We start from the raw sequence: 12,786 nt of genomic DNA, 5'->3' as shown, positions 1-12,786 counted from the left end.
GGCCTCTAATTTATCTCCATTACATATAATGCTTGCTGATGGTTTTAGATAGATACTGCTTACTACTTTAAGGAAAGCTCCATCTATTCCTAAGCTCTCTAGTGTTTTTTTAGGAATGGGTGCTGTATTTTGTCAAAAGCTTTCTCTGTGTCTATTGAGATAATCATATGATTTTGGTTAGTTTCTTATTGATGTGGTTGATTATGTGAATAGTTTTCCTAATGTTGAACCAGCCCTGCATTCCTGGTATAAATACCACCTGGTCATAGTGTATTATCCTGGTGATCACTTGCTGTAATCTCCTTGCTAATATCTTATTTAAGATTTTAGCATCAATATTCATTGCTCTGCCTGTTTTTGGTATCACCACCATATTTGTGTCATAAAAGGAATTTGGTAGATCTCCTTCACCTATTTTTCCAAACAATTTGTATAATATTGGAATTAATTGTTCTTTAAATGTTTGGTAGAATTCACTTGTTTTTTTGTTTGTTTGTTTGTTTTTTTTTAGTGAGGCAATTGGGGTTAAGTGACTTGCCCAGGGTCCCACAGCTAGTGATTGTTAAGTGTCTGAGGCCGGATTTGAACTCAGGTAGTCCTGACTCCAGGGCCAGTGCTCTATCCACTGTGCCATCTAGCTGCCCCTAGAATTCACTTGTAAACCCATCTAGCCCTGGGTATTTTTTCTTAGGGAGTTCATTAATGGCTTGTTCAATTTATTTTTCTTATAAGGGCTTATTTAAGGTTTTTATTTCCTCTTCAGTTAACCTGGGCAGTTTGTATTTTTGTAAATATTTATCCATTTCATTTAGATTGTCAAATTTATTGGCATACAGTTGGGCAAAATAGTTCCTAATTATTGCTTTAATTTCCACTTCATTGATGGTAAAATCACCCCTTTCATTTTTGATATTGGTAATTTGGTTTTCTTTCTTTTTTTAAATCAAATTAACCTGTGGTTTATCTATTTTATTGTTGTTTTTTTATAAAACCAGCTCTTAGTTTTATTGATTAATTCTATAGTTTTCTTGCTTTCAATTTTATTAATTTCTCCTTTAATTTTCAGGATTTCTAGTTTAGTATCTAATTGGGGATTTCTAATTTGTTCTTTTTCTAGCTTTTTAAGTTGCATGCCCAATTCATCGATCTCCTCTTTCTCTTTTTTATTCATGTAAACAGTTAGAGCTATAGAATGTCCCCTAAGCACTGCTTTAGCTGCATCCCATAGATTTTGGTATGTTGTCTCATTATTGTCATTCTCTTGGATAAAGTTATTGATTGTTTCTATGATTTGTTCCTTGACCCATTTATTCTTTAGAATGAAATTATTTAGTTTCCAATTGATTTTCCATCTACCTTTCCATGGCTCTTTCTTACATGTAATTTTTATTGCATCATGATCTGAGAAGGATGCATTTACTTTTTCTGCCTTTCTACATTTGACTATGATGTTTTTGTGCCCTAATACATGGTCAATTTTTGAAAATGTGCCATGTACTGCTGAGAAAAAGGTATATTCCTTTCTATCCCCATTCAATTTTCTCTAGACATCTATCATGTCTAACTTTTCTAGTATTCTATTCACCTCTTTCACTTCTTTCTTATTTATTGTTTGGCTAGATTTATCTAATTATGAAAGGGGAATATTCAGATCCCCCACTACTATAGTATTACTGTATATTTCCTCTTGTAACTCATTTAACTCCTCTAAGAATTTGGATGCTATATCACTTGGTCCATACATGTTTAATGTTGATATTACTTCATTATCTACAGTACCTTTTTAGAAAGATGTAGTTTCCTTCCTTATCTCTTTTAATTAGATCTATTTTTGCCTTTGCTTTGTCTGAGTTAAGGATTGCTACCCCTGCTTTTTTACTTTAGCTGAAGCATAATATATTCAGCTTCAGTCTTTTACCTTTACTCTGTGTGTATCTCTCTGCTTCAAATGTATTTCTTGTAAACAGCATATTGTAGGATTCTGGTTTTTAATCTACTCTGCAATTCACTTCCATTTTATGGCAGAGTTCATCCCATTCACATTCACAGTTATTATTACTAACTGTCTATTCCCCTCCATTATATTTACCCCCTTTGTACTTCCCCTCTTCTTTCACCCTATTCCTCCTCACCAATGATTTTCTTCTTACTCCTGCCTCCCCCAATATGCCCTCTCTTTTTATCACCCCCTTCCTTTTTCTTTACCCTTTTCTCCCTTGCTTTTGCCCTCCCTTCTATCAGTCCCCCCTTTTCCCTTACCCTTTTACTTCCCTAAAGAGTAAGCTAAGTTTCTTTATCCAAATGAAAATATATGTTATTCCCTCTTTGAATCAAATCTAGTGAGAGTAGGATTGAAACAATGTTCACCCCTCCTTTCTTTCCCTCTTTGTAATAGGTTTTTTCACTTCTTCATATGATGTAATTCACCCCATTCCACCTCCCCTTTCCTCTTTCCCCCATAAACTCCTCTTTTAACCCCTTAATTTTCTTTATATCATCACATCAGACAATTTATATTTATTCCCTCTGTGTATAATCCTTCTGCCTGCCCAAATACATATACAGTTCTCAAGATTTATAAGTATTATCTTCCTGTGTAGGGATGTAAACAGTTTAGCCTTATTGAGTAACTTCCCCCCCACCCCCTTTACCATTTTAAACTTCTCTTGAGTCTTGTATGTTAAGATCAAATTTTCTATTCAGTTCTGGTCTTTTCATCAGGAAACCTTGAATGTCCCCCGTGTCATTGAACATCCATCTTTTCCCCTGAAAGAGAATGCTCAGTTTTGCTGGATAATAGATTCTTGGCTGCAATCCAAGCTCCTTTTGCCTTCTAGAATATCATATTCCAAGCCTTGTGATCCTTTAATTTTGAAGCTACCAGGTCCCGAGTAATCCTGACTGTGGCTCCATGATATTTAAATCGCTTCTTTCTGGCTGCTTGGGGTATTTTCTCCTTCACCTGATAATTCTGGAATTTGGCTACAATATTCCTTGGAGTTTTCCTTTTGGGGTCTCTTTCAGGAGGTTATTGGTGGATTCTTTCAATGACATTTTTATCCTCTGATTTTATAATATCAGGGATCTTCTCCTTAATAATTTCCTGGAATATGGTATCTAGAATCTTTTTTTAAATTAATAAAGTATTTTATTTTTTTCCCTTTACATGTAAAGATAGTTCTCAACTTTTGTTTGTACAAGCTTTCCAATTTCAGATTTTTCTCCCTCCCTCCCCCCTTCCCTAGACAGCAGGTAATCTGATATAGGTTATATATATACATACATAATAACATTAAACACATTTCTGCATTAGTCATGTTACAAAAGAAAAATCAGAGCAATGATGAAAAACCTCAAAATAGAAAAACAACAGCACCAAAAACAAAAGAAATAGTATGGTTCATTCAGCACCTATACTCCACAGTTTTTTTTTTCCTGCATTTGGAGATCCTCTTCCATCATGCGTTCCCTGGAACTCTTCTGTACCATTGCATTGGTGAGAAGAATATTGTCCATCACAGTAGATCAACACACAATATTGATGATACTGTGTACAATGTTCTTCTGGTTCTGCTTATCTCACTCATCATCAGCCCACACAAGACCCTCCAGGTTTCTCTGAACTCCTCCTGCTCATCGTTTCTTACGGTGTCTAGATTCTTTTTCTGATCATGGCTTTCAGGCAGTCCAATGATTCACAAATTGTCTCTCCTGGATCTGGTTTCCAGCTCAGTTGTTTTTCCAATGAGATCTTTTACATTTTCTTCTATTTTTTTATTCTTTTGATTCTGCTTGACTGATTCCTGGTGTCTTATCGAGTCATTATCTTCCAACTGTCCAATTTTAATTTTTAAGGCATTGTTTTCTTCAGTGAGATTATGCACTTTTTTCCATTTGGCCAAATGAATTTTTTAAGGAATTGTTTTCTTCCATCAATCTTTGTGCTTCCTTTTCCAAGCTGCCAATTCTTTTTTCATAATTTTCTTGTTTTGCTTTCATTTATCTCCCCATTTCTCTCAATTCATTTTTAAAATCCTTTTTGAGCTCTTCCAAGAAGGTTCTCTGTTCTTGAGACCAATTCATCTTCCCTCTTGAGGCTTCACATATAGGCAATTTGAGAGTATTGTCCTCATCTGAGTTTGTGTTTTCCTCTTCCCTTTTTGATACAGAAGCTCTCAATGGTGAGAACTCTTTTTTGTTACTTACTCATACTACAGCTTATTATTATTTTTTTAAGTTGAGGTCAGCTCTGGGGGCACCAGGGTCTCTGTTTCAAGCTTCTTGTGCTGGTGTATAGGGGCTGTGTCATTGGCTTTCTACACTGAGGGCTATATGGCTTGTGGATTTTTCACAGCCCTGGGCTTGCTGGCTGTGCACTGGGATTTTTAGGCCTGGTCACACCTGTCCTGTGCGTGGCCCTCCAGCTGGCCTGCCCTCTGGGCTAGTGCAGGAGTGTTTCACCACTGTCCTGCTGTGCCACCAGCTTGTTAAGCCAGGATCCAGGGGCCTCAGTTGCTCAGCTATGGCCCACAGCTTTCTACTGACTTGCCCCAACCCTCTTGGTGCTGTGCTGCTGCTGTGAGCTATGCCTCCCTTTTGCCTGAGTAAGACCAATCTTTCCTGAAGTCTTCTAAATTATCTCTGGTTGGAAGACTGTGTTTTTCTGTCTCTTTGAAGGTTCTGTAGTTTCAGAATCCATCCAGAGGCTTGATTTAATGTTTTTTTGGAGCGAACAGAAGGAGAGCTCAAGCAACTCGCTGGCCCCTCTCCGCCATCTTGGCTCTGCCCCTCTCCCCCTATCTAGACTCCTTCTAATTGATCTAATAATGATAAAATTCTTTGGGGATACATGTATCATCTTCCTATATAGGAATGTAAAACATTTAACTTCTTTGAGACCCTTGTGATTACTCTTTCATTTATCTTTTTATACTTCCCTTGAGTCTTGTGTTTGAATTTCAAAATTTCTATTCAGCTCTGGTCTTTTCAATAGGAATACTTTGAAGACCTCTAATTCATTAAATATTCACTTTTCCTTCGGAAGGATTATAATAAGTTTTGTTGGGTAGGTTATTCTTGGTTATAGTCCTAGCTCCTTTGCCTTCTAGAATATCATATTCCAAACCCACTTCTCTTTTAATGTGGAAACTGCTTAACCTTGTTTTATCCTGACTGTGACTTCCCAATATTTGAATTTTTTCTTTCTAGTTGTTTAAAGTATTTCCTCCTTGACCTGGAAGTTCTAGAATTTGATTTTACTATTCCTGGGAGTTTCAATTTTGATATCTCTTTCTGGATGTGATCAGTGGATTATTTTAATTTGAATTTTCCCATCTGTATCTAAGATATTGGTGCAGTTTTCCTTGATAATTTCTTGTAATATTATGTCTTGGATCTTTCTTTGATCTTGGATTTCAGGTAGTACAGTAATTATTAAATTATCTTTCCTGGTTCTATTTTCCTGGTCAGTTGTTTTTCTGATGAGATATTTCACATTTTCTCATAAATTTTTTCTTTGACTTTGTTTGATTGTTTCTTGATATATAATGTATTCAGCCATACCCTTCCATTTACTAAATTTTAATTTTTGTACCTCTTTTGTACGTCTAGCTTTTGTACCTCTTTTCACATTTGATCAATTCTGTTTTTTAAGTTGTTTTCTTCAATGAATTTTTATATCTCCTTTTTCATTACACCTCTTTTGTTTTTTAAGGATTTATTTTATTCTGTGAATTTTTGTGCCTCTTTTACAATTAGATCAATTATTTTTATTAAGGTATTTTTTTCTTCAGTATTTTGTGCCTCTTTTACCAAGCTGTTTATTTCCTTTTTATAATTTTCTTGCATAATTCTCATTTATTTTCCCCAGTTTTTCCTCTACCACTCTTCTCTCTTTAAAAAACTCTTCCAGGAATTCTCACAGGGTTTGGGTCCAATTAGCATTTTCCTTTTAGGCCTTGCTTATAAATATTTTCATGTTGTTGTCTTCCTCTGAGTTTGTGTTGTTGTCATCCCTGCCATGACAGTAGATTTTTATGGTCAAGTTCTTTTTTGTTGTTGTTGTTGCTGCTGCTCATTTTCCGGTCTATTTCCTAACTTTGAACTTTATGTTAAAGTTAGGCTCTGCTTGCTTAGGTGTGGGGAGGTACTGTTCCAAGCTTTAAACTTTTTCATGCTACTGTTTTCAAAGCCAGTTCTGGGGTTCTGTAAGTTTTTGGTGCTTCCAAGGTGGTGTGAACCTTGGGAAAGGAATAGTCACTGTTTTCTTGGCCTTTCCTGGTCCTATCAGATACTAGTACCTTCCTTTCTGACATTAGATGCTATCTAGTTTCCATACATTCTCTATGTGTCTATCTATTTACCTGCTCTCTCCTCCATTCCCCAATTAGTATATGAACTCCTTGATGGGAGGGACATTTTTTAAATTCGTATTCCTACAGCTTAGCACAGCTAGGTGGTAAAGTGATTAGAATTGTGTTTGGAATCAGGAAGATCTGAGTTTTAGTCCTGCATCTGACACTAACTATGGGATCCTGGGAAAATGACATAACATCTCTGTGCCCTAGTTTCCTTATCTGTAAAATGAGATGTTTTGTATCTATTGGTCTCTAAACACAGTTTGGCATGTAGTAAGCACTTAATAAATGCTTGTTGATAGACTGACAGTGATTTATTTAAACCACTGTATTATACAGAGGAGCTAAAGGCAGCTCAGTTAGGGGAAGGTACTTGCCCAAGGTCATACAACAAATGAGTCAAGAACAAGGATTCAAACCCAGGTCCTTTAAATTCAAATTCAGGACTTAGAGAGATGTTGAGCTACATCAGAGGCTGCAACATAATGGACAGGTTGCCTGTTCATGAGCCAGTATTTGTTTGGAGACTTGTTTTCTACTCCTAACCTGTTTTCTCTTCCTCCTTCCATTTAGATGTATACTCCTCTGGCTTGCTTGGAAAACTTCATTCTGCCCTCACCGAGACACCCTTATCAACTGAACAGTCCTATGAATTAGACTTTAAGGTATGTGCCTTTACATTATTTTACTCTGACCATGACACATAGTTCCTTATATCTCTTTTGTCAGGAAAGAACCCCAGCCTGATACTCAGGAGAGTGGGTTCCAGTGTCAATTTTGCACATTTTCTCTTCCTGATCTTGGATTAGTCACTTATCTTCTTCTGGATTTCACAGGAGAAATGTATGAGAAGTTGAGGACGTGGACTGAAAGAGTTCTAAGGCTAGATGCAACAGGAGCTTTGATCAGAAGTCCTGGGCTTGAGTATTATCTCCGTTATAAATAGAGTATGGCCTCAGGCAAGCCCATTCTTCATTCTGAGCCTCGGTTTTCCTCTTCAAAAATCGAAGATAATAATTCTTTAAAAAATTTTTTTGAAGATAATAATTCTTGAATCACCTCTCTCTATTGTGGTGACTAAATGGGATGAATGTGGGGAAATGGCTTAAAGCCCTATGTGAGATGCTCAATATAACTAAGTACTTTAGGGTACGTGGAAGGAAGAATAAGCTATGGAATAGCAAAACAACAACAGTGATAGCTGTTATTTATATCACAGTCTTTTTCAAAGTCCTTTACATATATTATTTCCTTTGAGCCTCAAAACCAAACTTCCTGGGAGGTAGGTGCTATTATTATTCCCATTTTTCAGATGAGGTATCTGAGGTAAATAGAGGCTAATAATAGATAATAATAATAGAGGTTGAGCAACTCACCCAGGGCCACTCAACTAGTAAGTGACTGAGGCATGATTTGAGCTCAAGTCTTCCTTACACCAAGTCCAATGGATTTGGGCTTGACTTCTGGCTGTAACACTAGCTGTGTGGCTGTGGGTGAATCATGCAACCTCTTTGGACTTCAGCGTTCTCATCTATTAAATGGCTATACTACTACTCATACTATCTACCTTTCATGTTTATTTTGAGGGGAGTGCTTTATAAACTTTGAAGTGCTACTGAAAGAGGAACTGTTGTTGTTGTTGTTGTTACTCCTACTATTAGCTTATGACTACTACTTTCTACTATTACAACAACTACTACTACTACTAGTACCCCCACTACTACTATTACTTACTACTACTACTACTATTACTACTGTCAATGCACACCAGAGAAAAGGCAGTAAAATATGTATACAAAATAGTTCAAAACAACTGCCGGGAGTTTTGGCACAGTGACAGTACACAGTGAATAAGTGGATGCTAAGGGGGCCCAAAGGAAAGGAGGCAGAGAGGAACAGGGCTTGTCTTAGAATGGTTCTTAGAGATGGTGAGGTTGACGATGTGGAATTCTGAGATTAGGTGGCAAGGAAACCAGGCTGCAATCATGACACCAAGCCATAGGTGTCTGTTTCTTACTTTGCTTTTTCTTTTTGCAGGAAAAATCCTTCCCAGACAGTTTCATCAACTGGCTCTTTCAAGGTAAAGTTCTCATTCCTCACTCACACAACATCAAGTTTTCTTTTCTCCCAGGTGGGAGAAAGAAGAACTTCTTAACAATCAGAGCTTTGTCTTGTTTTTGTTGATTCAATTATGTCTAGCTCTTTTTGACCCCATTTGGGGTTTTGTTGGCAAAAATGCTGGAGTGGTTTGCCATTTTCTTTTCATCTTACAGATGAGGAAACTGAGGCAAATAGGGTTACATGACTTGTACAGGGTTACATGACTAGTAAGTGTCTGAGGCCAGATGTGAATTCAAGTCTTCCTGATTCCAGGCCCAGAACTCTTTCCACTGTGCCATGTAGTTGCCCCTACACTCAGAGCTTTACTACAACAAAATGGGCTACATTATGAGATAGTAAGCTATCTGCTTCTATAAATTAAAAACAAAGTCAGGCGAGCATCTTGTGGAAGAGGAACAGTGTATTCCTGAGGTGCCCCCTTCCAACTTGAAGTCTCTGATTCTGTGACTTATCTAGGAAGTTGATTGACTCTCTCCTCTACCAATCTCTCTTCTGTCCTCTTTCCTTCCCTCCTTCCTTCCCTCCCTCCCTCCATTTCTACCTCTTTTTATTTCTTTCTCCCTTTCTCCTTCCTTCCTTCCTTCCTTCCTTCCTTCCTTCCTTCCTTCCTTCCTTCCTTCCTTCCTTCCTTCCTTCCTTCCTTCCTTCCTTTCTTCCTTCCTTCCTTCCTTCCTTCCTTGTTTCTTTCCATCTTTCCATTCCTTTATCTCACCCAGGCTAGAAGTTCAGAGGCTACTCACAGGCTGGGTTCATTCTAAGCAGCATGGAAAGTCTGGCCCACTATATTTCTGATTTGGGCTGGTTCATCTATCTTATGTAACCTGGTACACCATCCTCCTCTATTCCTGGAGGCTCATCAGGAGTTTTGTTGCTGAGTCATTTCAGTCATGTCATTAGGGGTATATTGGTGTTAAACTTTAGTCCTACTGCAGTATAGAACTCCAGAGTCAAGCAATCTACCAGCCTCCACCTCCTTGGTAGCTACCATTACAGGCGTGGGACATCATGCCTGGCTTGAACTGTTATTTTAAAGAAAGTTTCCTCTTATGGTGAGAACTCACTGTCTCCAGGGTAGACATTCTATTGCTAGACAGTTTAAATTATCATAATTTTTTCTTTCTATAGATTCTAAATCTACTTCCCTATAACTTCTACCCATTGGTTAAAGTTCTGCCCTCTGGGATCAAGTCAAGCAAGTTGGATACCTCTTATGTATGATAGTCCTTCAGATACTTGAGTGAATACAATAAAATTCTTCCTAAGTCTTCACTTTCAATATTTAAATAGAGTTACATATAACATTTTTGTTCTCTTGGCCTCAATTTTCCTATTTGTGAAATAAAGGAATTGGGATACATAATGCTTAAAAGTCTAGCCTATGAGGAAATTGTGATGCCTAGAGTAAAATTAAAATTACAGGTGTTTGCAGTTATGCAGGAACAGTTGAGAAAGATCAGGATATAACCTCAGGACTGGCTTTGGTTGCTAGCAGTTAGAGACCAGACTAAGGTTGGTGATTATGAGAGCATGGGTGGGTTTCTCTGGCTATTATTTGTCTTGAGAAAGAGTTATAGGAGTGTAAAGAAAGCAGTGAGAGAGACTGATGAGTGACTTGGGTGTAAGGATGATTTCCCTGAGAGTTTATTCTGTAAGAGTCGGGGAAGGAGTCAATGGTCCTGGAAATTTGGGATGAAAGTATCATGTTGGGAAAAGTAAAGTGAAGGAGTGACTGAGCTGGAGCATGATATGAAGATCTACATGAAAGGGACTGCATATGGGCACACAGAATAAGTGGGAGCTTAGTGGTCATTATTCATTAAAGTCCAGCAGAAGAGATCAGTGATGAAAAGCTGTAGGATCAAATTCTGTCTCATAGAACTTAATTATGGTGGTTCAGAACTCTTCCTACTTCTATTGCTTGAAGAGATAGCCCGGAGATAGGAGAAGGGAGCCACAGAATGACCCAGGCCATGTCCAGATTAGCCTGTCCATAGGGAGACTGTAATATCCGAATTAATCTGCAAGTGCCCTCATGCCCTGTTAATTGTGCTGGGTTGTTAAGTAGGATAGAAGTGGTGGTACACAAGTACTCACTGCTAAGCAACCAGGGCAAGAAAATCACCCCATGCAGATCACGTCAACTACTCCTCACATTCTGGTGACCCTGCAGGAGTCGGCAGTTCACCTTCCCATCCTCCTTCAGTCTTCTAGAGGCGGCTGGAAGCTTTGCTACCTTGGGGATTGTGCCACCTAGTGCTGAAGGTGAAGCCATGCATACTCTCAAGTGAGCAGGCCAACGTAGTTGTGCTGACTGGGTACTTTGGATTGGGTGTTGATGTTGATGGATCCCCCTTTGAAGATGGGAGATATTTAGAAACCTTTTTAAATGCAGAATGCTGAGCATCCAGTTGGAGAGAGACTTGTTTTGAAATACATAACTATATTGAAACATTTGAAATTAGTTGTTTTTCCCCCTCTGTCAATTTAAAAGGTTTTATTTATCTATTTTAAAACTATATTGAGACATTTGAGAGTCATTTTGGGCTGAAAGGAGACAATATGGTACCTTGGGAAACTTAAAAACCCTGGAAAAAATCTCTCAATCTCTAGTCAAAGGACCAGGATGCATATCCTGGGTCTGCCACCTGTGTAAACTTAGGAAAGTTAATTTAACCCTATGGGTCTCAGTTTTGTCCTCTGTAAAAAGAGGGGGTCAGATGAAATCATCTCTAAGGTCTCTTCCGGCTCTAAATCTATGAATGTATGAAGCAGTCTTTCTTTTTGTAAAAAAAAGACTTCATCCTTATTTCACATTAATTTCTCATCCCCTCCAAATTAAACATTCCCTTTTGACAATGAAAAACATCAGTTAAAAACATTTAGTATAGAGTCCTTGTATGCGAACTATATTCTGTCTTAGTAGCCCCTATGTCTCTGCCATGAAGGAAGAAGGGTTTTGTTATTTGTTCTCCATAATGTACCTGTGAAACAGTCTTGATGGAGGTTTTTAAGTTGAAGGGTACCCCCAAATCTATGATCCTTTGATAGTACTGATAGGAAAGCTCATTGAGCTGGGCAATAAACTCCACTGAAATTGGTCTTCCTAAGGCATGAGCAGTTATGACCACGTCACCTCCTGTTCAATACTCTAGTGGTCCCCTGTCAACTCCAGAATTAAACATAAAATCATTTGTTTGGCTTTTAAAGCCTTTTATACCCTGGTCACCTCATACTTGTTTTGGTCTTTTTTTTTGTCTTTTCACACTTACCAACTCTATGTCCATCACAGTCCTGTTATACTGGACTGGCCTCTTTGCTGTTACTGAAATATTCTATCTCCCTCCTCTGGGAATTTTCCCTGGCTGTTTCCTATGCCTTGAATTCTTTTCCTCCTCACTTCCACCTCCTGGCTTTCATTAGCACTGAGATAAAATTCTACTTTCTGAAGTAAATCTTTCCCAGTCTTCTTTTGTGCCTCCCTGCTGAGATTATCCCCATTTTAACTTGTATTTATTTGTACATAAAGAAATGCTTATACATTTGTTTGTACAAAGTTATTGCACATAGTTGTTTACAGGCTGTTTCCTCCATTAGACAGTGAGCTCTTTGGGGGGGGGGCTGTCTTTTGCCTTCCTTTGTATTCCTAGAGCTTAGTACAGTTCTTGGCACACAGTAGGCACTTAATAAATGCTTGTTGGCCAATTGACTGATAATAAAGGATTATGTCAGGGGGAAGGTTAGGCACTCAGGTTCAGAATTCATGTGGCTGCTGGGCAAAGCAGGGAGAAAACCTTATATAGTCAGGAATCCATCCCCATGCTGGCTGCCTGGCTTGTGATGTCCATATACTGCTAACTAGTGTTGCTGGTTCTGTACCTAGAAAAGAAAAAGGGATCTGGATACTAGCAGAGAATGGGGGAAATGGCCACTGGAGGTCATAGGGAGGCTTTAAATCCCCATTTAGACCAGGTTGGACCTATATTTTACACATGGGAACCTGAGCCAGTTGACTTATTGATGCAGATAATGTGACACCTGCCATGATAGACCTCAGCATTGTCCTCGATACCCATCACGGGCTTGAAGGAATGGAGCCAACACTCCCCTGCACACTCCCATCAGTGCTCTGCAGTAGCAACAGACCAAGTTCTAAGTCACTGGAGTGGAGGGATTGTGTGTCATGGTGTGTGGGTGGGAAATAGCAGATCAATATTGGTCCATCTCAAAGGAGGTATGGGGTACTCTTCCCTATTTACTTAGTCACATGCCTCTGGCTTTACAAATTCACATGTATTGCTTGTCAATCTGC

This window comes from Dromiciops gliroides, chromosome 2 (assembly GCF_019393635.1).
Source record: "Dromiciops gliroides isolate mDroGli1 chromosome 2, mDroGli1.pri, whole genome shotgun sequence".
Lineage (NCBI taxonomy): Eukaryota > Metazoa > Chordata > Mammalia > Microbiotheria > Microbiotheriidae > Dromiciops > Dromiciops gliroides.
Note: the sequence above shows the minus strand (reverse complement) of the source record.